Source organism: Ammospiza nelsoni, chromosome 1 (assembly GCF_027579445.1).
Source record: "Ammospiza nelsoni isolate bAmmNel1 chromosome 1, bAmmNel1.pri, whole genome shotgun sequence".
NCBI classification, from domain to species: Eukaryota; Metazoa; Chordata; class Aves; order Passeriformes; family Passerellidae; genus Ammospiza; species Ammospiza nelsoni.
This window is the reverse complement of record NC_080633.1, coordinates 22,303,950-22,328,649: the sequence shown is the minus strand read 5'-3', so window position 1 is coordinate 22,328,649 and position 24,700 is coordinate 22,303,950. Positions and strand designations below refer to the sequence as shown.

General features: G+C 39.6%; 1 protein-coding gene across 5 annotated transcripts in view; it reads right to left on the bottom strand.

Moving 5' to 3' along the window:
* The window catches only part of ADAM22 (ADAM metallopeptidase domain 22), a 115,563-nt gene extending 91,110 nt beyond the window's left edge, over window positions 1–24,453 (bottom strand). For all 5 annotated transcript variants that reach the window (XM_059470644.1, XM_059470653.1, XM_059470663.1 and 2 more), the window contains exon 1: window positions 24,380–24,453. The gene's annotated coding sequence lies outside the window, so the exon portion shown is untranslated. The remainder of the gene's footprint in view (window positions 1–24,379) is intronic.
* Window positions 24,454–24,700: the final 247 nt, after the last annotated feature.

Below are 24,700 nucleotides of genomic sequence, written 5' to 3'. Positions count from 1 at the left end.
TTTTATCAGTTTAATCAAGAGTTTCCGTTCTCTAGTGGTAATTCAACATACAAATAGCAGACTCCTTTGTCTAATGAGAAAGAGCTTATGAACATTTTCTTCCAAATCAGTTTCCCCCCCCAAGCAATTCCTTTTTCAATCTTCAAAGTTACTTAAATAAGAGAAAAACACCAAAATAGAATCCTATTCATCTTTTCTAAATGAGCAACTTGTTGTAATGGATTGGAAAACAATTCAAAATAAGCAATTATTCTTTGCTACTTGGCCACTAGAGCCCCAGTAATTTATTCAGGATACAAATACCTATTTTAGCAGTACCATTGATATGGGTTTACAAAAGGACATAGAAAAAAAATCATGAGTTACTATCCCAGACATGCACAATATCATTCCCAAAAGCACAATAACACTCTTGTCTTAAACTCAATTTTTTCAGAGTTGTACAGCATAGAACCATACACTACAACTGAAGAGAAGTCAATGACTGGGTAACAACATAACAAACCAGTGAATGAAACACAGAATGCAGCATTTCTTCCACGGAGAAAAAAAGAAAGCTTGCAGAAATAGAATACAACCAAAAGAATAATAAGCACAACAGTAAATTGGTTTGTTAAGTCAAAGTTGGTGAAATATTGTATTTTTTATGTAAGTTAAGCCTTGCAAAGCTTTTGCAATATTTTAAAGAATATTTTTGTTTGCCTTTCTTCCCACTGTTGCTCACCCATCAAGAAGAAAGAGAAACTATTGCCCAAAAAAAGCCCAAGTTCCATTATTGTTGTTGTTTAGTTGGAAAAACGGATAAATGGCATGGTATTTTGGCAAACATGTATATTGTTTTTCTAATAGAAAATCATCTTCTCTTTACAGCAATTATTTATTTAAGTTTTGATAAGAAAACAGGTTAATACTGACAAGCCTACTGTAGGATTTCACAACAGAGTTCTCACAACTCTAAAAACTAATTGGACAGAATTTCAATTGAAATTGCTGAGACTTTTAAACATTTGTCTTACAGATGGAAGATTTCTACCATGACAAGTTCAGAGCTGTCCAGAACTGGGAGATGGGTTTGTACCTCCCAGATCTTCAAGGACCAGAAGGCTTTCCATTTAACAAAAATAAAGACATTAGCAGTAGGTTTTATTTTAGTCTAAATACTAATAATAATCTTTTCAATCCACCTGTCATAAAAAAAGAAATGGAGATGTGTGACCATCTATGTTTATATAGAAAAGGTGTGTGAGAGAAATCCCCCCAGCTCCCAGAGTCATTGCAGGGCAGCAGCACTGAAGATGCCAGCAGCACAAGGTGTGAGGTGCCACACAAAGCCTTTTGTAGGAGAATAACTGGAGCTGGGGCACAGGCTCAGGCACAGGCATTGGATCATCCACCATTGGATCATCCACTGCATTACCTGTGGTGGTGTTCCACGTATCACACCCTGAGAGAGGAGCTTCCCAAAAACAGACTCTGCTGCCATGAGGCTGCAAAATTTTAAGCCTAATAAGTGAGAACAGAGTGAAGATAACCCTCCCAAGGATGCTGCAGATTGTGTTCTTCCTTGGGAACATCTTCAGAGACAAAAACCTCTCCGAGCATGAAGGCATTTGTGTTCCTCTAGCTTTTGTGCATAGTTCTGGGATGAGAGACTGAGGACAAGGAATTCTTCTCAATGTAAACTTGGACTTTGGTCTAAAGCATCTTTCTAGGTCTGAAAATTATTAAAATACTACAAACAACATACAATCTGGAGACACAGTTCACCTGAACAATTTTTCATGCTCCGCTTGAAGCCAGGCAACCTGGAAAAGCCAAAGAGTTGTGTCCATTCTTGATACAGACCACAAGACTGTTGTGTGTCACTTCACTGTATCAAGAAGCTTGAAGAGAGAGGAAATAATAGTGCAACTCTCTGAAAGAATCCAACATGAGACAAAAAGGGGCAGGAAAAGGGGGAGGAAAAGTAGAGGTTCTGGGAACAGCTGCAGACCAGCTGGGCATCCTAAAGTACAGCCAAAGCTGGATGAGAGGCACAGTGGGGAACACTCACCAGCTTCTGGGTACTAGGCCTTCAGTGTGAGGAAAGACAAGGAGCACATGCAGCCTGTGAAACTGTAAAAGGCAAAACCCACCTATGCCAGCTGCTTGAAGCAGCCAATTGTATTTCTGGGTAAAACACTCAGAGAGATTCATACATGCCATGCTACAAAAAACCTACAACATATTTTGCAAGATAGAGTCAAATTGATTCCTTCTTTACAACCTGTAAAAAATGCTTTGTACGTAATTGACACATGGATTTTTAACCAGAGCCCTCATTCCTTACTGTTACTACATAAATCAAAGAATATGTTCTCCAACTCTCCACTGAGATTCATCCTGAAACACTTAAGAGTTCTCCCCCTGACACTAAACCATGAGCAATAGCCTGAAACTCTACATGTACTACACCCACCACTTTATGCTGGTGGGTGTAGCACATGTAATTTTTCTACATTAAACAGATATCACAAATTGTCACCCCTGTCAGTGACACAAAAAAGAATTACAAATATTCTTAAAAGAATTTGCTGTGCTAGTATAACGTTGATGATTATTTTTATCTTTTACATCAATTACTGGACTATAACTAACATAATGGTACAACTTTTATGTCTTTAATACTAATTTGTTAGTGTCTTAAGAACAGACATTTTTTAGTAAGCCTTCTGTATCAAACACAATCAATAGTAAAATCTTCTATATACAGATTCTTAAAAATCAAGGAAGGAGATAAAAAAGAATTCTCACAGGGAAAGAGTTGCAAATTACTAAGCATTTCACCCAAAATATCTCACAAAGCATTAAAATAATGTATTTGAAAACCAGCACAGAACTGTAATTTTTCAGACAACCAGAGTGCAAATTATTTCCAAATGTACTTGGGGGAAAAAAAAAAGAAGTGCTATCTTTCCACCCACATGAATATTTATTACTGTCTACAAGATAATATAAAAGCATTTGACAAAAGTGAAAGGGAATAAAATTACATGATTGATACTGGATCCCTAAATACTCTACTTCTCCCTCTTTTCCCCTTAAGATCATTAGAGTTCACTTTTTAGGAAAAAAAGGCAAACAAGGATTACTGGAAACTGACATTATCCCTTTCCTTCAGTTAGAGGTCTCATTAGCAAAACAAGATCTGGATGACATAAAAAATGCAGCAGATGCAAATCCCCTGGGAACGCACTTAATTTCACAGTCCTGCTCCATCTCCAGCTTCACAGCCTGAGCCCCTGCTGGGCAGAGCAGAGCAGCTGCAGCCCCCCAGCCCAGCCCCAGCAGCTCCTGGGGTGCAGCAGGAGGAGCAGCAGCAGCAGCAGTGCAGCAGCAGCAGCACTGCAGCAGCAGCAGGAGGAGCAGCAGCAGCGGTGCAGCAGCAGCAGGAGGAGCAGCAGCAGTGGTGCAGCAGTGCAGCAGGAGCAGCAGCAGGAGGGGCAGCAGCAGTGCAGCAGCAGCAGCAGTGCAGCAGCAGCAGGAGGAGCAGCAGCAGGAGGGGCAGCAGCAGTGCAGCAGCAGCAGCAGTGCAGCAGCAGCAGGAGGAGCAGCAGCAGCAGGAGGAGCAGCAGCAGCAGTGCAGCAGCAGCAGGAGGAGCAGCAGCAGCAGGAGGAGCAGCAGCAGCAGTGCAGCAGCAGCCGGAGGAGCAGCAGCAGCAGGAGGAGCAGCAGCAGCAGGAGGAGCAGCAGCAGCAGTGCAGCAGCAGCAGGAGGAGCAGCAGCAGCAGTGCAGCAGCAGCAGCAGTGCAGCAGCAGCAGGAGGAGCAGCAGCAGCAGGAGGAGCAGCAGCAGCGGTGCAGCAGTGCAGCAGGAGCAGCAGCAGGAGCAGCAGCAGCAGGAGGAGCAGCAGCAGCAGTGCAGCAGCAGCAGTGCAGCAGCAGGAGCAGCAGCAGCAGTGCAGCCTGAGCTGCTGCAGGGCTCGCAGCCTCCGCTGCGCTCCTGACCGCAGAGGTCACAAATCCCCGACTGCCAGGGTAATTCATCTGCCCAGCAGCCCAGGCCCTGCAACCCCTTTTTTCTCAGAGCCATCAGGGCCACATAAATTGGTCTGGGAGTGACAATGTTCCCAGCCACCACTTTCCCTTGATCCTTCTCCATGGATGCGTGCCAGCTACAGAAACCAAAGTGTGACCACTGGAAACAGGCTGCAAAAGCCATGTGGATGTAACCAGCCATGCTGGCCACCATTCCTAGGCTTTCCTTTTCCACAGGCAGCCATTTAGTGCTTCAGGTTCATGGATCTACCAGCTGTGCTGGTTTGGCTGCCTGTGCATGGGATAGCCATGGAGCACATGGACCACAGATCTGGTAGCTGTGGTTGCAGGCAACATCAGTAGCTGCAGTTGCACAGCTCAGCTGAACCATCCAAGCACACTATTCCCAGAGGAAAAGGTTTTTCGCTGCACTCCCCCTGACATGCCAAGGTGCCAAGGTACTTTCAAAGTCAGATTGGGCTGCGCTATGCCAAAATATAAGGCCCCATAAAGTGATGTACCTCTCTCAACAGAGGGTTTATTCAGTTGTTTTGACTGGGAAGGCACTTTGCAAATGAAAAATCTCAGTTCAAAGACAGGAGATTTGCTCTAAAAAAGGAATTTTGCAAAAGACGTCTGGAAATTGAAGAGACAAGTGTGCTCTGTTCCTCCCAGAGACCCTTCTGGAAAGCAGTCTGGGAAGGATTTTCTGGGGTTTTTTAAGCTCACTGGTGTGTTTTTTTCCAGTACTATAAGTCTCTATTGTTAACTTATGCATTATTTAAAAGATGCTGAGTTTAAAAATAGCTCTAACCCGCCAAGGGAAAATGGGAAAAGCAGTGAGCTGAAAGCCACAGTGTTTCTCTCGCCGATTGTTTCAGCATGCAAGACATCACAGTTTTCTCCCATTTTCATTTCAATTTAGTAGCTGTCTTTGACATATTCCCACCCATTTTCACCATCTAAGTATCAGAGGATAGCTCATTCCTGAGGGTGCATATTACAAGTTTCTGTGCACCACTCAGACAGCAAATTACTACCACACTAGGTCCTGGGATATATATAGAGGTATATAGAGAGAGATATAGATATAGAGATATAGAGATATAGAGATATAGAGATAGATAGATAGATAGATAGATAGATAGATAGATAGATAGATAGATAGATAATTTCACTTAAAGCCTTTGTGTTTGGAAGTTCTGTATTCAACTCCCATGTTTTGAGCCCACCTATTAGGTGAGCAGCTCACACTCTTTAACATGCTAATGCCCACAGCACCCTCTCAAGTTACAGATTGTCTACTACCCTGCTGGACAGGCATGGACCGAGTTACATGGAGTGATTTCCCGAGATTGTGGGTGAAGCAATGGCAGATCTGGGGACTGCCCACCCCCAGGGGTGTTTCTGGCTAATGGACCATCCTTGCTCTCCCTGCAGCTGCACACAACCACTGGACACACAGGATGGGTGGGTTACCAAGGCAGCTCAAACACAGAAGCTCTTGCACACACTTGTACATACACTATGCAAACACCTACCTGGGGCAAGCACCAATCCTTCCTCAGACACTCGAGACAAAAACATCAGTGGGACCAGAATAGGAACATTCTGGGGCATCAAGAAGCAATTAGAAGTATCTGAGACCAATCTAAAATCAACAATGATCCCGACTCTCTATTTCACTTGTAAATTGAAATCCAGAATAAGTACAGGCCTGGAAGTACTTAATAATCCTCTGCTTATAAAAGCAGCAGCACTGAGCCCCACAACAGGAAAAGAACAATCCTCATAAAAACTATGTACACGTCAGAACTAGAAGACTTTTCCACACTGCAAGAGAAACATACACATGTTGATTTTAGTCCAAAACATTTCTCTGGAGTCTAGCTGCATACTGATCTTATATACCACATTAAATGGTGTTTGTGAATGTTTACTCCCAAAGAAAGGAGGAAAAGAAGAAAAGGAGAGAGGGCGGCAGGCAGGATAGGCTACCTTGCTTAAAACACAGCAGGTTGTCCACATACTTCAAATTTCATCATGTGATAGGTATTCCTTCTGTTAAATGTAAGTAGTTGGAAACCTGTATGGGCAATAACTTACATGACAAAGGTACAAGAAAACAAAGCTATCACTGTATAAAAAAGCCCATGGATAACAAGAGTGTTCTAACAGTTTAAAACCATATAAAAATAACCCCAAATGAACCCAAGACTTCTGAGGAAAAAAACCCCACCACACCATCGAGCTCCTGACACACATCTTGGGACAATTCCAGAGAGGTGGTGAGGATTAGAGCACTGGGGCTGCTGCTAAGAAAATGACTTGATATTTATTCACGGAGCAGAGTCTTAGAGAGTCCTTTCCTTACACAAGTTTAAAAGCATGGAGACTGTTGCCTTGAAATAACAGGTGATTTATTTCATAAGTCAACCCTTGTTATAGAGGCAAGCTCCTAAATTATGAGGGATAGAAGTACAGAGCATGCAGTGAAAATGCCATGAGGCTTCTAAACATAACAGTAGCTAAGGACAAAAGAGAACAGAAAAAACAATGTTTTTATATAAATATGCCTGTATTGTCACCTTGAAATCTCCCCTTTTTGGACCCAGAAATATGCTCTGCAGTATTTTGGCAGAATTCACACAGGACTAAGATCCATACAGAGAGCAATAGCCCCATAGTCCAGCAGATACCACACGGTACCTGAAAATTTAAAAATTAAGATAATAACATTAAAACTTTAAGCAAACATTGAGGGCAAGATGAAAAACTCCTTTGATTACTTAGATCCTTATGTCTCCAGCATGGAGACAGTTCATTCTTTCCAAGTGCAAACACAATTTGAAATTAATGTGGAATAAATTTAAGGGACACAAATGTCCTGGACCTGATGTCCTCAGCAAAAATAACCAAATGTGAGAAGAGACAATCCAGCATGCAAATTAAGAAGAGAGTCAGGCAAAGTCCCAAGGGAAGGAGGAGGAGAGGGACTGCTGTAAAAAGTCACTTGTGGGACTGCAAGAGCAATGTCATGCTGCTCTTGATGTCAAGCCAAGTAACTGCAGCACTCACACTGGAAGAGTTCAAAGGGGCCCTTGATAAAGGGTGCACTTTCCTGCATCAAGTATTCTCACGACAGCTGGAAAGTGTCCAGCTCCACAGACCCCTCACATTCAGCATCATGGAGTAAAAGAAAAATTTATCATAAAGAATGCACCAGTATGACACTGAAAATTAATGCTTTTCCAGCTGTACAGTTCCAAGTGTCACAAAGTTAACAAGCAGAAAACAGTGCCTAGGTTAGCAAAAAAACAGCCAGACTCAGTGTGGTACCAGGAGAGCAATATGTATGCATTGTTTCTCTCTAAAAAAAACAAATAAAATCATACCAAATTACTAATTCAATCAATGGGAGCAACAACACAGGTATAGAAAGGACGCAATGGAAAGTGCAATAGTGAGACAAGAGAGTGCTTGCACCAAGCTGCAACAAGGACAGAAAAAGCAATCAGCCATTTTCTAAACTTTTTGAGATGTAGCAATACAAGAGTGAGAAGGCAGATGACAGTATCAACAAGGCAGCACCAGCTGCCTTCTCTGTAGCACAGGTGCACTGATGCTGAAAGAGACCAAAAACTGTGATATTTTGGCACATTTTCCAAACGTTGTTACACCTCTCCCAATTTCTTATCAGACATTCAGCTTGAGACTTTGGAGGTGTTGGTATTATTTTAATGCTGTTTTTCATATCTGTATTTCATGTTTAACATCTCTTTTTTATTTAAAAAAATTAATTTTGAAAAACTTCTTTTATAAAATGCATTGCAGTTAAAAACTCTAGTAACCCCAAAGACATTGAGTTGTTCTAAGGTAGAAAACTACCTTTATATAAAGGGGACTAGACAGGACTACTCAATCTTGAACCTCATGCACTAAAGACGGCCTGGAAATTATATTAACATAATCTCATTACTCATTTATTATACAAACTGGGAATATGACCATTTATTTGCAAGTTACTAAACAGGGTCACAGTTTGAATAAAAACAATTATTTCAAGGCATAGATGTTGTATCAGTAAGGAAAGCAAAGCAAGAAAAACATAAACAGTTTATCTATTCACACCCTCTGTTAGTCACTAAAGCAGCAAATTCTTGTTGTTCTTCAGACTGATGCTAACATCAGCTTAATCATTAAACACCTACTAAAGATTCCTGAAGCATTTCTCTATCTTAGTTCAGGATCTATCCAGTGTCAATTCTCACACAGACACCTAAGGAAACAGACACCTAAGGAAACAAGACAGATAGCAGACCTGTTTTAAAAATCCCTGCTTGGGCTGATTTGCTGAAAAAACCTCAAATCTGGTTTCTCACATCCCAGACACTCTAAAGACTGGGTAGTCGAAAAGCTTTTGATTTCTATACATGCTTAAAAGCCTTGGTGCCTGAAAGGCAAATTCGTTGCAGCCAGCAACTCCGGTCCCCCAGTCAGGATGACAAACTCGGTCCAAGTTCCACATCAGGCACTGGGAATTCTCCTTCTCATTAATGAAGAAATTTGTAGAAACACAGAAACTTTTCCTACTCCAGCTTCAGTTTACTGACAGCTGTGTCCCCAGTTTACAAGCAAGCAGGCAATCCCACTTTACCCATTTAAAACAGCATAAAAATACCATCAGAATATCCTGCAAAATACCCAATACAGCTTCAACCTTTTAACTTCTCCAGGTGTTTTTTCTGTATATTGATTATTCCTAGCTCTGGCTTAGTCTTTCACAGGAAATTTAAATTCATTTATTTTCCAGCTCCCTTGTAATGAACTGGAAGATTTTGGTTGCCATATGGTCTAAGTGAAGGGGAAAGGTTTCTTGATTTCCAAAGGCTCCTCTGCCAGCTTCACTGCTGACAGTGGTGAGGTGCCTCCCACAGATTGGTCTTCTGCCTCTTCCCTTCAGTAGCAACAATAAGCCACAGCAGAGGTTGTCAGCTACATTCAGATACCCCAGGGAAAACTTGACTGCAGTTACAGTACAATAACAATAAAAATACAGCTTAAAAACTATTAAAGCACTTAGAGTGTCCCAGTAAGCATATCTAGAGCAGTTTCTACTGACAGCTGGTGTTTAAAACCACTGTGCTCTGGTTAGGGTGTTAATTGTCCACATAGAAAAACAAAATCCTAAATGCTTTGGTAAAGTGGCAGTGGATTTCAGGGCCTGGGATCTCAAAGGTGCTCAAACATTGACCTCTTATTCCCACACATTATTTAGCTCCTCCTGTTTGGCTTTCCAAGGTCAAGTGAAAGAGACTTGTTAATAATTCCTGTAACTTCTATACTTTGAAAGCAGGGAGATGCACATTCCTGGAATATGCAATGCATCAAAAGATTACTTAGGTCTACAGCAAAGTTCTTCTATTAGGATGTTTGCTTGCAGCTCCTGCTGAAGTCAACCAGAACTATTAATGTTCACCCAAGGGCAAAATTTGACATATAACATTATTTTATGCTATACACCAGTCTGAATAGAGATAATATGAAATTCATAACTGAAAACCAGGAACTAGATCTGGATAAAGCAAAACTGAAATGCAGCAGTTGTTCAAGTGCAGGAGCATGACAGTTTGCCATAACCCTTGTGCAATTCCACTGGCATTCTCTCTTTCTGCTGGGTGACACAGCTGAAACAAGAGTATTAAAACATCTTTTGGTGTATTTTTGTTTGAATAGCACACAGATTAGAAATATTAAAGGAGTAGTGGGCCAACGTTACAGAGAACAACTCATGATTTTTTTCATTCCCCAGCCATTCCCCCAAGACCTACACTGTCAATTAGACAGCACCATGGTGGTCTTCCTTCTCCCTGTGTGTGTAGGAAGGAGCTCATGCTATCAGCAACATGGGGTGAAGGGATTATGTCCTCAGTGATTTACACTCACCTGCAAACAATTCTGAAAGCAGTTTAAAGCTGCTTTCCATACAACGAAAATATTGAAAATGTCCACATCTTTTCCTTGTTGAACTTCAGCTTGAACAATTTCCTTATTCTTGCTGGCACAGTAAAGCATCAGCATGTTGCTGCTTTAATTTGTCCATAACAGTAAGAGGTGCAGAAAGAATTAAAATTAATTTCAATCATATTGTGCTGAACTATTGTACTTGAAGGCAAGGGCAAGCCCTTTCTTGTGACAGGCTTTGCAAGGACCAAGCAATAATAACCTTGTTTTTTTCATGTTCATTTAGCAAAAAAGTAATTTCTCTCAGGAACTGTCTGCATGATTATCAAGGTGCAAAAACTGAAACCAAAATAAAAGCAGACTATTTAATTTTAAAAATTCCCTTTAGAATTTATCTGCAGAAGCAACAAAAGTTGTGAAGATCTTACTCCTCCAAAGTGCCACCTGTTCAATCTGGTGGGGAGTGGGACAGAAATAGAAATTTGAAAGAATCCCACTAGGAGGTAGGTGTTCAAGTTCATCTCCCATATGAGAAGCCAAGTTCAGAATTTGCATTACCTACCTTGCTCTACTGTCTGCACACCCAGACAATGTCTAGACAATTCTATTGTATCAGCCTTTCTATGCTGCTATTAGGAACAGGTGCCATGCATGAATTACTTAAAGTCTGAAATGCATTCCTACCTGTGGGGAGAGGGAGGGAGGGCAGAAATTCCCCTCTGTGTTTATGTGTGTGTATATGTACCTGCATATGTGTATGTGTGTGTGTGTGTGTGTACACAGATTTATTTTTAAAAAGCACAGATACTGATACAGTTCACTGTGCTCTTTGTGAAGAACTGTCAAATAATAGATGCTTCTTTGGACTTTCTGACAGCTTCTACCCATTCCAACTGAATTATCATACTGTACTGGTGTAATCCATGGGCATTACACCATGCACCAACATGAAGGCTATCACAACAATTCCAAGATAGATAGATAGATAGATATACACTATCTCAAATTTGCTTTTTCTCTTTGATTGAGGATAATTTTCTGTACAAAGTCCAAAAATTCAACAGAAGCAGCAAGTGCTCTGTATCTCTGAAATTTAACTTAGACAGCAGCTTAAGGGGACATTCAGTGAAGTTTTCTCCCTTGTTAGTATTTACGTGAAAACCATGTTTCAGTGAATATTTATATAAGATTTTACAGAAGAAGGAAAAGAAAATAAACTTTTCAAACATTTACTGTCTAACACATTACTATATTTCAACAATGAGTTCATCCAGGAATAAGAGTAAGTTTGCAAAAATAAAAAATTAAACAGGCCATTTGGGAAGAAACGCAACAGGATGTCAGTGAAATCTGGATTAAAGGGCAGAAGTGGCATTGGACAGGAAATCTGTATGCTTGGGCCTAAAATGCTGCATTTCTGCCATCCAGACCGAGCAGGATGAGGATTGAGGTGAACTCAGATGACCTTCACAGCTCAAAAGCCCTCAAAACACATGCAAGAACCTGGTCCCCAGGGGAAAGGCAGAAATTCAGAAGTGTCAGCTCCTAGTCTTCGAGATTCCCAGCTGCAAAATTGTATCACTCATACCACGAAATGTGGAAAACAAACACATTCCATAAGTGATGAATTGCATCTCTTGAATTCCTGTAGTCTAGCTAAGAGACAGGCAAAGGGGAAAGCAAATTATGATTACAGCATAGCTGCCTAATTCAAGTGGCAGTACATTATATATTTACAGGCCATTGGAATATAATTCTATCTGGCTATTGCAAAAATTCTAGCACACCAGAAATCCATTAGCAGTGATGTTCTGGCAAACCACCAAAGAGAAATACATCCTCTTATAGTGAAAAAGAAATTAAGATCAAAGAATGATTATGGATAAGTATAGGCTAAAGATCAGCAAGCAAGCTCAGAAAATACATTGTAATGCAAGATTTAACTACTCTTCCAAAAAGAAAAAGACAAAAGGAACCATCTAGCTCTGTACCAAAGCAAAGGCTATGCACATATAAATTAAAAGTTCCAGCCATCATTTTTCATTAACACTGGAAATGTATTTATATTAATCTCTTCAGCTGGACTTGGCAGCTTTGTTACAGTATCATACTCAGCTTGATCTCGCTGTTTCTCTACAGCTTCACATTTCCTTATTGCCACTTACTGATGAGCTGCTTTCTGGAGTGAAGTACAATACACAAAATTTCTTCCTTGGTTAATTTCTAGGAGTTTCCTCTGTAATCAAACTGGCCACCTGACACAGGCAGAAATGCATTGACAGTCTGATGCCTTTGGATGGATTACTGTCTCTCAAGTCATTGGGAGAATTCTCTTGCTTTTATAATTAAGCAAAAACAGAGGTAATGATAAAACATATGGCTACAAAACAAAAAGCTTTTTGTCCCTTCAATGATATGTAGAAATAGCTGTCCCTTTAGGAAGCAGAGCTACATCAGGATTTCCTTACGTCTTTGCTCTGAAAACATGCATCATTCTATTATAGAAATCTTACATCAAGCTCTTTTCTTCTCCTTTCCCTCATCAAAACCTCATTGAATACTCTCTAAATTTGACAGGCCAAATGGAAAGCGTGATTCATTACAAGAGCAATAATAAGCAGTGAGGCAATTGTAATTTTACTGTCGCCACCAAGGCTGTCCCTGTGAAAGGAAGGCTGAATGGCTGCCACATGGAATTACCACATTTACAGTCAGACAGAGCACAGTTTTGCTCTAACTAAACTGCTTTGTAGAGAAATAACCTTTAAGGTGAGGTATTTAGTTATCTCTACCATGATTTAGTGTCAGAATTCTCACTATGGTATATCTGATAACATGCAACCAAGAGTCAAAAATCTGTCATGACCTTTGGACATGAATGCTTTAATGTTATTCTTTTGAAGCAAATTTCATATCTTTGATATTTAGGCCAACCTTCAATATGTCATCAGGAGGGGTTTTACTTTGGGAGATGGGCACAGCCCACATATTTGCAATTCTTCCTGTGTTTCTACCCTCCCCAATAGATTCTTCAGCAAGAACAAGGAGATTTGATATGAGGTAAACAATACTGGGTAAAAATAAATTCAGCTGTTATAAAAGGTAGATTTTATGTGGGTCTGTTTCTCTGGAGAAAGAAGTGAAGATCAAGAGAAAAAAAAGATTTTTCTTTTCAAATGACCTTTTACATCTCAACAAAGGGCAGAAGCCCAATTTAGAAGAAATATGTCTTTGTAGGTCATCTTTAATAAAAATACAAGATGATTCCTCTTCATCATCGCACTGTATATCACACTAGATGACAGCATTTAATTTCCTTTGGGATGCTAGAAATAAAGTAAATGGAACAGCAAAAGGACAAAAGATAAATACTCTTTTAACATTGTTTTGTCGTTTTTTTAAAGAAATAGAGCTATTATTATATAACCTTTATATATAATTATATAAGTACTTCAGTCAATTGATAAAGGGATTGTTTCTGGCTTACATGAATTCATTTTTATTTCATAGTAATACAAGCAGATTCCATAATCCATCATTAAAACACTTGAAAAGAAAGAGAAAAGCTAAAATGGAGTTCCTTTGATAAGGTGCACAAGTAAAGTATCTCTCACTGCTTTATTCATCTACTACTATTTCATCATACTCCTTGGGCAATAAAGAACTAAAACCAAATAGGAAGCAATTAGATATTTGAAGAATTTTAGAGACATAGTGAATTCTGTTCAAAACAGAAAATTCTTTAAAAAGAAAATTTGAGTTTAGTTTAATTGAAAAAACAGAGAAATAGATGGGCCCTTATGGAAGAATCACAATAACAATGAATCACAAACTGTTAAATTCAAAGGCCTGCAAAGTATCAAGGCTCCAGGGGTTTGAAATGTGAGAGTATCGCGTGATCAAGCAAACCCTCATCTACAGTACATAAAGAGAGCAGATTTTGGCTGAATGAAGAAATAAGAGATTTACCAATGGAATATTTGTCTACCACAAGCCAGTCTACAATTGCAGAGCATCCTCCAGGTGAAAGCCCTGTGACAAAGGCCCTGGCCCTGGCTCAGCCCAGCAGCTGCTGGGAGCAGCAGCAGCAGTGGGACAGGACACAGCCCCACTGGGAGACGGAGCTCCTGGCTCCCTTGGCCACAGCACCCCTGGGAAACAGGGCAACGAGCAGGATCAGTGTGTCCTGACAGATTTGCATTTGATAATTGGTGCTTTGGGGTTTGAAAACCTGATTTTCCTGCATGTTTTGGAAAAGGAAAGAAGTCTACCCATGTAGAGGGGTTATTACCTGCTGCTTCTCATGCTAATACAGCCAGGGAGAAAACTGCAGCACTGTGTGCAAAGCCTTTAAAACCGAAGTCCAGAATTTGATTTGTTTGTGGTTTTCTTCAAGGAAACTCTTTCTGCACTAAGGTGACACGATTGTCTGCAAATGCAGCTTTACCCACTAGCAGGTCCCAGCCAAATGCAAACAATTTCATTAAAGACCACACCATGCAGATTGTCTGGCAGAAGAAGCTTGTTCCAGCCACTGAGTGAGGAAACATGGGCACATCCATCTCACATCTCATTAGCAAAACACGCTAACAATGTTACATAAATTTCACACAACCACAGAAAGAAATAGCTGTGGGCTTCAAAGATGCACCTTTCATCAGACATTGCAAAGAAAGCAAACAAGTCCAATGCTTAGGCACAGCAGAGTTTGTGTGTGCAAGCTGTGCACTGTTATTTGCTACCTAAGATATTCCATATGTTAACAACACATTGTTTTAATACAAACTGTTGATTCAGATTCTGGATTAAAAACACATTTAAGAAGAACCACTATCCTGAATAGAAAATTGCTGAATAACCTATTTCTCATATAATCTTACAGAATTAAAGACCAAGAGTTTATATGCTGATGATTTTTCCAGACATCCATTAGGTCCTCCAATTCCCCAGCAGAAAGTGTAACCATTTTGACTATTTTCATTCTTCATATCTTCATTCCTAGTTCTATGCATCCCTTGACTCCTTGTCTAGAAAAGTAAATTTCAATTCATTTCACTGCTTAGCTGAGGAAAGCATTTAAGCCCCAAGCCAAAAGTCCTTCAGCACTTCCTCTGCTTCTGTAAGTGTTATTTTTACAGAAGGTCATGATGCCAAAGGAGTTCTCAAGGAGAAAGTGAAAAACAGGGCAGAGTGGCTGGACAGCACCAGAAGAGGCATATGAAGGAAACTCTATCAGTAGGAAGGCTGCTGACTCAGGGAAGAGATGCCCTATAAATGATAGTAGAGAAAATACCTGCTATTCACATTCCACTTCATGCTTTTTCCTCTTTACTACCCTCCTCCTGTGTTTTACTCTGCCTTCTATTTATAAGTACCAATTCACAGGGCCATAGTAGTGGTGTAGCCATGGTGGTCTGAGAATCTAAGTGGCAGGAGGCAAGTAAGAAAAAATAATTGCTCCTATTAGACCAACTTGGCTATGGCTGCCACTTGCTTTTGTAAACATGAGTTGTATTCTAGCTGTTAAATCATAACCAAATAAAGAACTAGTTGGAAAGGTCAAGGGTTTGTTTTGTATTATTTATGGATTTGGCTGTAATCTAAATACAAATCAAACATTCAAGTTAAAACTCTGGTGCTTAAACTGATATTAGAATATAAAGACATAATTCCATTTCAGAGGAAAAGTAAATCCAGAAATTATACTTAAATTATCATAGCCCCTTTTACAGGCTAAATAAAAAACACAATTTTTCTTGTAAAATCTCTCACAATGGCCAAAGAATATTTGACTGTTAAAGTTACAGTCACTTGGAGATACTTGACACTTAAAAGATAAATTCATAGGTGCTAAAACATTATTTGATTTTTTCCCTAGTTTGAGCCATTTTACTTAAAACACACTAAATATAGCACTGATATATAGCACTGACTGATCTGTAGGTATGAGGTATCTCTGTATATGTGTGTGTGAAATATATTTCTCCTAAATGACCTGGTAATCTAAGGTATATTATCAAGAATGAAAAACATTATGCTAATAGAATGATAATATCTCTTCAGGATAATTAATCTCTTTTTGCCCTACACAAACACATACACTAATACATTCTCTTTAATTATTTTTGTGTCAGAAAAATTCAGACTGTGGAAAGGCAATTTACTTAATGCTGATAGTTCCATATATTTTAATCACTCTAAACCAACAAACATTGCTTCCAGTAAATACAATTGCCTAAACACAGTAAAATACTCTTTATCACATCCATTGAGGGGAAAACAAAGGAATGGCCTTTCATAAAATTTTTAATGGGTTAGGGAAGTATCTTATGAAGGGATGCACAGTGACACCCTTGGAAATAACAGGTAAATTAAACAAATTGCCTTTTGTCCTCACTTTAAGCAGGATGCCACTAAAGCACTCACTGGAATTTCACAGACATCACTTTAACTTTTCACATCCAACGGAAGTCAGCAACAAATTTGTTCTGATTTCAACAGTGTTTACCAGCAGCTTTTACTAAATCAAAAAATCTATTGACAATAATGTAGAAATAATAGGAAACAGAAATTTGTTAACCTAAAACTAAATTATAACATAAAAAATATAATTGATTTATCAAAACAATTTATCCTTTTGAGAGATGTTTTAAGCATAATAGAACGGTGTACAAAACTGAAGGAAGATAAATACTTATAGATAATTGACATAGGTTTATTGAAAATTCTTCTTCTCCAACTTAGGGATTTCTTTGCATGGGATTACAAATTAAAAAGTAATAGTGATTATACAATAAGACTAAAGAACAACTCATATTTACTAAATAGTCAACTCTACCATGAGAAAACAGAAGTTTAAAAAAATAAAAAATTTAAGTCCTGGGCAAATTTTGGGAACAATGGAAAGAAGGATTTCAATAAGAAATGCGAAAGCTATGCTACCTTTATACATGGCACAGACAAGGCAGTAGTGAATGTACAATTCAGCAAAGAATACTGATACACTGGGGAGGTCATCAAAAAGGCAAAGAAATTATTAAAGGTCTTAAAAAGTGCCATTTTGTCAGAGATGCAGGAGGTTAAACTTTGAATATTACAAAAAGAACTGATACACTATACACACTGAGGTGGGAGGAAAACTCCATGCTACAGAGCTTTTTCAGATTGAAACTATGGTTCAAATGTTTATCAGTTAGGTTAATTAGCAATCAAAACAACTTATATTTTGACAAATTCTTAAGTCTCAACCCTTCTTAAACACAAAAATGAAACAAACAAACAAATGAGCAAACAAATATGAAAGGCAGGAACCCTGAGTGATGATGCTACAAACAGGTCTAAGTGCATAACCCCAAGCAACTTCCCCAGTGTCAGGATGTTTAGTGATACACTAGTAAAATCCTGAATTTTTTCCTTATCCTTCTTTGTATTTCAGCCCGAACAGTTTCAGTTGTCAGATATCTCTGCAGAATCAACATTTTCATTAAGCATAAAATACCTGTAAGTCATTCAAAACAGTTTGTACAAATTAGTGTTAGCAATAAACAGAATAATTGCCTCCCAAACAACAAAATCAACACTTGAAATGAAGCAACGGGACCAGCGAGAAAGTGTTTCTCAAGCCTGCATAACTTTGCACTTATGATCATAGTAGCTTTTCCAACACAGAGTGGGATGGGGGATGGCCTCAAAAGAGGGCTGAGAAAGAATAGTCCTGTTGGGTCAGCTGGGGTCCTGATCACAGAGCACACAATAAACATTACTTAACAAATAATTCAAAGGTAGTGCAGAACACGATTCAGTACCTCATTCAGAAGACCTGAGCCCAGTCTATATTGTCCTACACATAAATTGATAATAAATAACAAAGTTTCAGAGCGCTCTCATATGGTGAAAAGGCCATTATTTTAAGTTAGAATCAATTATTAAAATGTGATCGTAACCAAGTGGGACTCCATAGCCTGAACACAGCATGAACAAGAAAAGTGAACATAGCTTGAATTCTTTTGACCCCAGTAAATTGCAGCCACTAGTGAGAAAAACCAGGACTGTGTGCATCCAAGACATTCACTAAAGTAACTAATAAGGGATTGAGTTGGACCATAGGGAGCCCAAAAGGGCTCAGAGGAAGAGCTGATCCTCCTCAGATTTGATCTGACCACCACTCACCACACACAGTTACCCAAGCTGTTACCAGGCACCGCTACAGGAGTGACAGAGACCAGAAAGCACAGAGCACTGTGGAGGAGCCCGAACAGTTACCAGGCACCACTACAGGAGTGACAGAGACCAGAAAGCACAGAGCACTGTGGAGGAGCCCGAACAGTTACCAGGCACCACTACAGGAGTGACAGAGACCAGAAAGCACAGAGCACTGTGGAGGAGCCCAAACAGTTACCAGGCACCACTACAGGAGTGACAGAGACCAGAAAGCACAGAGCACTGTGGAGGAGCAAAGGCAGACGGGTTCTCTCACTCCCCTCCTGCGGGTGACCAGGAGAAGCGCGAGACTCACAGGGGCAGCACAGGAGAACAACCCACCAAAAACCACAGGAGTTACAAGCAGTGCAACTGCATTTTTTAAACCACTTGGGGAAATTAATCCATTTGAATTCCACAGAGCCAAATGTTTGCAATTTAGAGCAAATTTAGGAATATGTTTTTCATTTACAGCTTACATGACACATTGATATTAGTGTTGGAGACCATTTGCCAAGAGAAATTACAGGCAAAGTTTCAGCAGTTTATCTCATGAAAGGATGACACTTGTCTGTCAAGATTACTTTTATTTTGCTTCTCTTTTCAGAATTTTTTGATGAAGTTTACAGTCTGATCCTGTAAGGTTTGCAAATCCCTAGTTAAAAGACATTCCTAATAAAGATTCCCCACAATGCATGAGGAATGTCTGTATCCTTCTCAGCAGTAGCTGCAAAACACATTCTGTGGTAAAGCAAAACAGTCCAATTTCTGGGGTGCCAGGAACATTGCAGTATCACTAACCAGAAATAATTGAAATTAAGATTGACATATACAAAAAATCTATCAATATTTTCTGAATAAGCTATTTAGTTTTGCCTACCTTTTAATAAACTAAGAGAAAAGGGTGTGTATTTTCCACATAGAAAATAGAATTATTGAAAAGTTTTTAAAAATTGCCTCATATGTAATCTTTCAGCCTTCTGAAAGTAGTTGATCATGACAACCATCAATTTATAGTGTGCTGGTCCTCCTTCAGGACATGGGCAGGTGCTCAGTTGGAACAGATGACGTGTGAGCTTCCTGAAGTGGCAGAGTTTCTGATCATATCTCACCCAGCCTACTACTTCTGCATAGATTAAACTTCCACTAAAACATGGACCAAAGGAATTAAATTTGAATTGCAGGAAGAGAAAGCAGCTGATGGTTCTGCTCCCTCCTAGTGACTGACTGTCACCAGGAAGGACAGTACAGTCCTGAAGCACTAAATACAAGGCTGAAATCCTTATTTATGCTTGTGACCATAAATAGAGCACTTCAGAGCACTTCCCCATCACCACAAACCTGAAGATCCCAGGCCACCAATGTGTTCACTCTCACAAAGAAAAGGACAGGATCAGGGATCAGAGAGGGCTCCTCTTGTTATAACATGAGAAGCCAAGTCACTCACAGGTGGTCAGATGCTCCAGGGAGCCTTCTGAAGGCCAAGAAACCCTTTGGTGTCCACACTGCACCTCAGAAGTGACCACATTTCAAACTCACACTCAAGAAACACTCTCTGCTTGTCTCCATGATGGGGACACCACAGCCTTTATACACAGCGTGATGCTGCAGCATCATCTTTCTTGCCCATCATGGTTTCCACTAAGTGAACCTGGGGTGATCCCCCCATGTCAGAGCCCATCCAGCCTCCAGACAAGCACAAAAACTACAGTTTTTCCAACTTCCCAAGCCAGCAGCACTCTCCTTCCAAACCCAGCCCATGACCACAGCTTGCTTTGGGCCATCATGACATCAGGTCTCGTCTGCTTCACCCATGAACAAACATGCCCTGCCTCAGGTGCTCTAAGACAGATACACGTGGGCAAAAGGGATTCAAAGAGGTTTCCAGAAATGTGTTCCATGTCCTGATGAGCTCTGCTGTTTAATCACAGAGTTACCACACAAGAGGGGAGTGTAAATTGTTGTGTGACTACATTTAAGAAGAAATATTCTATATTAAAAAACAAACAGCCATTTGCTGAGCCACAGATGCCACCACAGCGTTAAAAACTTTAAGGGGAAGGAATTAAAATAAGGAAATGAGGAAGCACACTTCATTGCTGTGGGACCCCTGCACAGGTCTGGGTCAGTGGCTGGACACCTGTGGAGGGTGGGAAGGCTGGAGCAGCACCTGCCTGTGCTGCTGGCTCTGCTATTGCTGGAGGCAGCAATAACCAGGATAGCCAGAGAAAACTCCATTGGATGCAGCCCTGAACGCGTACAGACACCAAGGCAACACACTCATAAACACACCAACACATCAATGCATCCCTCACCTCTGCCTGAGGGATTGAACCTCCTAAAAATACAGCTGATTTGATCTGAAAGCTCCTTTGTAAATGCTACAGCCAGCTGAACAGACAAGGAAAGTTAGAAAGAAACAGAGTCTCTTAGAAAAAAGCTCATTGTAGAAGCACTATGGCAACTCAGGAAAAAAGGAGCGAGAAAGAATGGGGATGTATAAAAGATGGAGATGGAGAAAACACACCATCACTAAGGAAAACCAAAAAAGGAAAACTACACTGTAATTTTAACAGCTTACTATTATTTTATTTTGTCATTACAGATTATATTTCAGGATATTTTACATCTGCATTTAATGTGAACAAATGTGCATTCACAACTGGTTGAGATCCAAAATAAGGAAAATAAGATTTCAGTGTTGAACTGCCACACTTTAATGCCAGCTGGAAATTTTTTCATTTCCTTCCTCTCACTTGCACCCAGGACTTGCAGAATGCTCCTATCCAGTGCCTCAGTTTTCCTGATGTGTGAAATGTTGATGTAAGGTCCACTTCTTTATTTTCCTGCCCAGCTTTATTTTCCTGTATCTTCGCTGCGTGTTTCACTGCAGAAATCAGTGAGCCTTTGGTTGCAGGCCACCACTCTGGGAGGTGGCAGAAGAAGGGAAAGTTGCTTCAACTAACACCCCAAATCAATATCAGCAAGGGAAGAGAAGAGGTAAAATCAGGCAATGGGGGAAGAGAGAAAAGTAGGACACCATCAACATTTCTGCCAGCCTCAACTGTGAGTGTACCGAAAGTTGACGAGGAAACAGTTAAAGAAATATAAGAAATTTGTGCAGTACCCATGGTGGTGGCTAAGTGGACAATTATTCCTGATGGAAAAAGATGACAAAGAAATGTGTGACCCTAGAGAACTGAATAAGAACAGAGATAAAAAATACACAAACACAACAGAATCTAAAATAAAATAGGGTACACAACAGGAGTATGTATAACACAGCACAGGCAAATGCAGCAGAGGCAACAGAGAATCTGACAGATAAAAATATGGATTTGAAAAGAATAGACAAAATAACACCCACACAGAAAGCAGCACAAGAAGAAAAAATATTTGCAGAAAAACATCTGGAGTTAGGAGCATATTTTAATTTCTGGGTTTTTTTTAAGCTCCCCATTTGCTACTCTCATTTTAATTTTGAACTTTTTTCCCTCCATAAATTGGGGAACCATACGGGAGAATGAACACTTTCAAAGCTGTGACTGACCTCCACTGATACTGTAACTACAGATGATGCTCAGGTATACTCAGGTACACTAAGCTGTAAACAACATGAAGGCTGCAAGGAAGGAGACTGATATAGGCAAGGAGTGGCCCTCCTTTCTGACAACCTTTGTATTTTAAATTATTTCTCCCCCTATGTCTCCCATACCTCCTTTAACATTTCTCAAATGTGTATTACACATAGGAGCTAATTTTACAACAGGAGCCTGTTTCAGCATACTTTAGATATTAGCAGAGGTTCAGTTATGAATACTGAACTGATATTTTTTGCAGAGGATAACTAAAATCTTGAATCTTGCTGCTTACAGGAATTTAACTACTTTTCAACTATAGAGCTACTATGGTCTAAATATACACACAGAATATAATATGGAGAGTAAGAAAAGAAAAAAAATATTTACAACCTTCTGAATGATTTTTTCACAGGAATGATAATTAAAATGACATTTTAAATGTTGCTCTGGTATACCTGGCCCCCTTTTTGTTTGGTGATCTGCAAATGACATTGCAGAAGTAGTTTAGAAGTTGATTTAGATATCAGGACAGCAGCCAAACATCCTAATTTCTTTGCAACTTTCTTCTATTCATTTGGCACAATTTGTGATAGAATTTCTTTCATATTATAAAAAGCGAATCTCTTTAATATTGAGTTGGATTCTGGCACTCTCAAGAACAATAAGAATGCATTTTGACAGTCTTACCATACACATACATGTGCAATATCATCCAAGACAATAAAGGAATCACATAAAAATGGCACTCAGCTCAAAACAGATAAAATGTTAAACATAAGTTTTTGTGTCTATGGGCATAAACAAAAATTCTACCTAGAAGTTTTCTAACATGTACAAAGCTGCAGCTCATAAAATCAAAGCCTTGTCTTTTCATAGACCATTAGTAAATGTGTTTACTTCTTTTAAGATGACCTGAAGTTTATACTGTAAGGACAATACTGATGTTTTAGAAACTAACTGTGACCACAACATTAACCTGCCAAATTCAAACAGGTTTGTGCAGCCTACTCTCAGTAATGTATGAATGTGTATACAAAATTTCTACTTCCAAGAAACATTTCAGTGTCAAGAATTTGGTGCTTCTCAGCAGGAAATTCTTCCTCTATAACTGTTTTAAAATACAGTTGTTGTAAAATCATACTTCTAAAGCAGCCTCTTGCCTTCTCCTTCCAGCAGCACAGTGTCTCCACTGTCTGTAGCCAGCAGGGATTCACTTGTGCTTTCTAACTAATGTCAGTGCATGCAAAGAAATTGACACTGTTTCCACATTATTTACAAGTGAAAAAATGAACCTGATATTTGAGTGGATGTCATTGCAACCTGAAGTTCATCTTTACAGCAGAAAAATTTGCAGCAATTGCATGCAAACTCTTAGACCAAACCACAAAACATTATGTGCAATTATTAGGAGCTGAATTACTTAACAAAACACTTCTATTTACTCTATTATTTATTCTCTTTTCACTTCAGGACAGAAAAGCAAAGCAACTCCTATGTTAAAACAGCTGTGCTAAAAGACTACTGCAAAAACTCATTAGTGAAAGCCACACACCAGATTTCACTGTAAGTTTACTATTATTCAATCTTTCCTCGTGGACTGAAGTTCACAGTGCTACTGCCTTACAATGCTTCTCTGTTCCCAAAGGCTGTAAACACATCTGGAGAAACTTAATTCCCAAGTATTCATTGTTTTTTGAGGATTAGCTGTTGAGCAATTGATGTATCTTCAGTACTTTATGCTTGGTTATTAAAATTCTCAGAGCTACCAGTTATTGGGAGATCCCCCTTTTAATATTCTGTGATGTTCTGTGTGAAATTTGTAATTTGCCTTTAGGGCAACCTGGCAGAAGCAAGGCCATACCTGGAGGGCTGTGTCCAGTTCAGCCTCCTGAGAACAAGAGAGACACAGAGCTCCTGATGCAAGTCCAGCAGAAGGCAGCAAAGATGATTCAAGGACAGGGGCATTTCTCTTAGGAGGAAAGGCTGAGAGAGCTGGGCCAGCTCAGCCTTGAGAAGAGACAACTGAGAGGGGACCTCACCAGTGTCTTCAAGCATCTGAAGGGAGGGTGCCCAGAGGATGGACCAGGCTCTTCTTGCTGCTGCCAAGCAATAGGACAAGAGGCAACATGCAGAAATTGATGCACAGGAAGTTCCACCAAAATATGAGGAAGAATTTCTTTAGTGTGCAGGTGACCAAGCACTGGAACAGATTGTCCAGAGAGGGTGTGGAGTCCCTCACTGGGGATATTCAAGAATCATCTGGACAGAATCCTGTGCCATGTGCTCTAGGATAACCCTGCATGGATAAATGGTTAGACCAGATGACCCACTGTGGTCCCTTTCAACCTGAACCATTCTGTGACTCTGTGAAGTGAAATTATGCTACTAAATTAATAGTTATACTGGAATAGGTACCAAGTGGTAACAATGGGAATATCAAAGCCTACAATGCTACTCAAGAAAGTAACAAAAGAACCTAAAATATACCATTACAAATTAATTCAATACCTAAAATCATATTTTGGCTATAATACATCCTCTAAAAACTCCACTGGAAAATTCCATTTCACAGGCACCAGGTCTTGGACAAATGTAGTGTAAGATACAGTCATTACTTACTGGTTTAGTGTCACATCTAAGATGAAAGATGATCCAAAAGCATCAACTTGGAAGCTGGCTCGAGCAATGTGGGTAGACTGCAATATGGAAAAGACTAGTATTATTATTAAGTCATGGCAAAACCTTTTGTACCTTTTGGTTTGAAAATGCAGAAACCAAATATATACACTAAGTAAAAATATGTCATTAATGAAATAAAATTGCATTGAAACAGACAAAGCAGTCTATGATAATGAATAAAAGATCAGTTTTCTGAATCTATTAGACTTTATTCAAGAATTCCCAACAGCACAATCTGTGACTCAGAGCAGCCCCCCATCT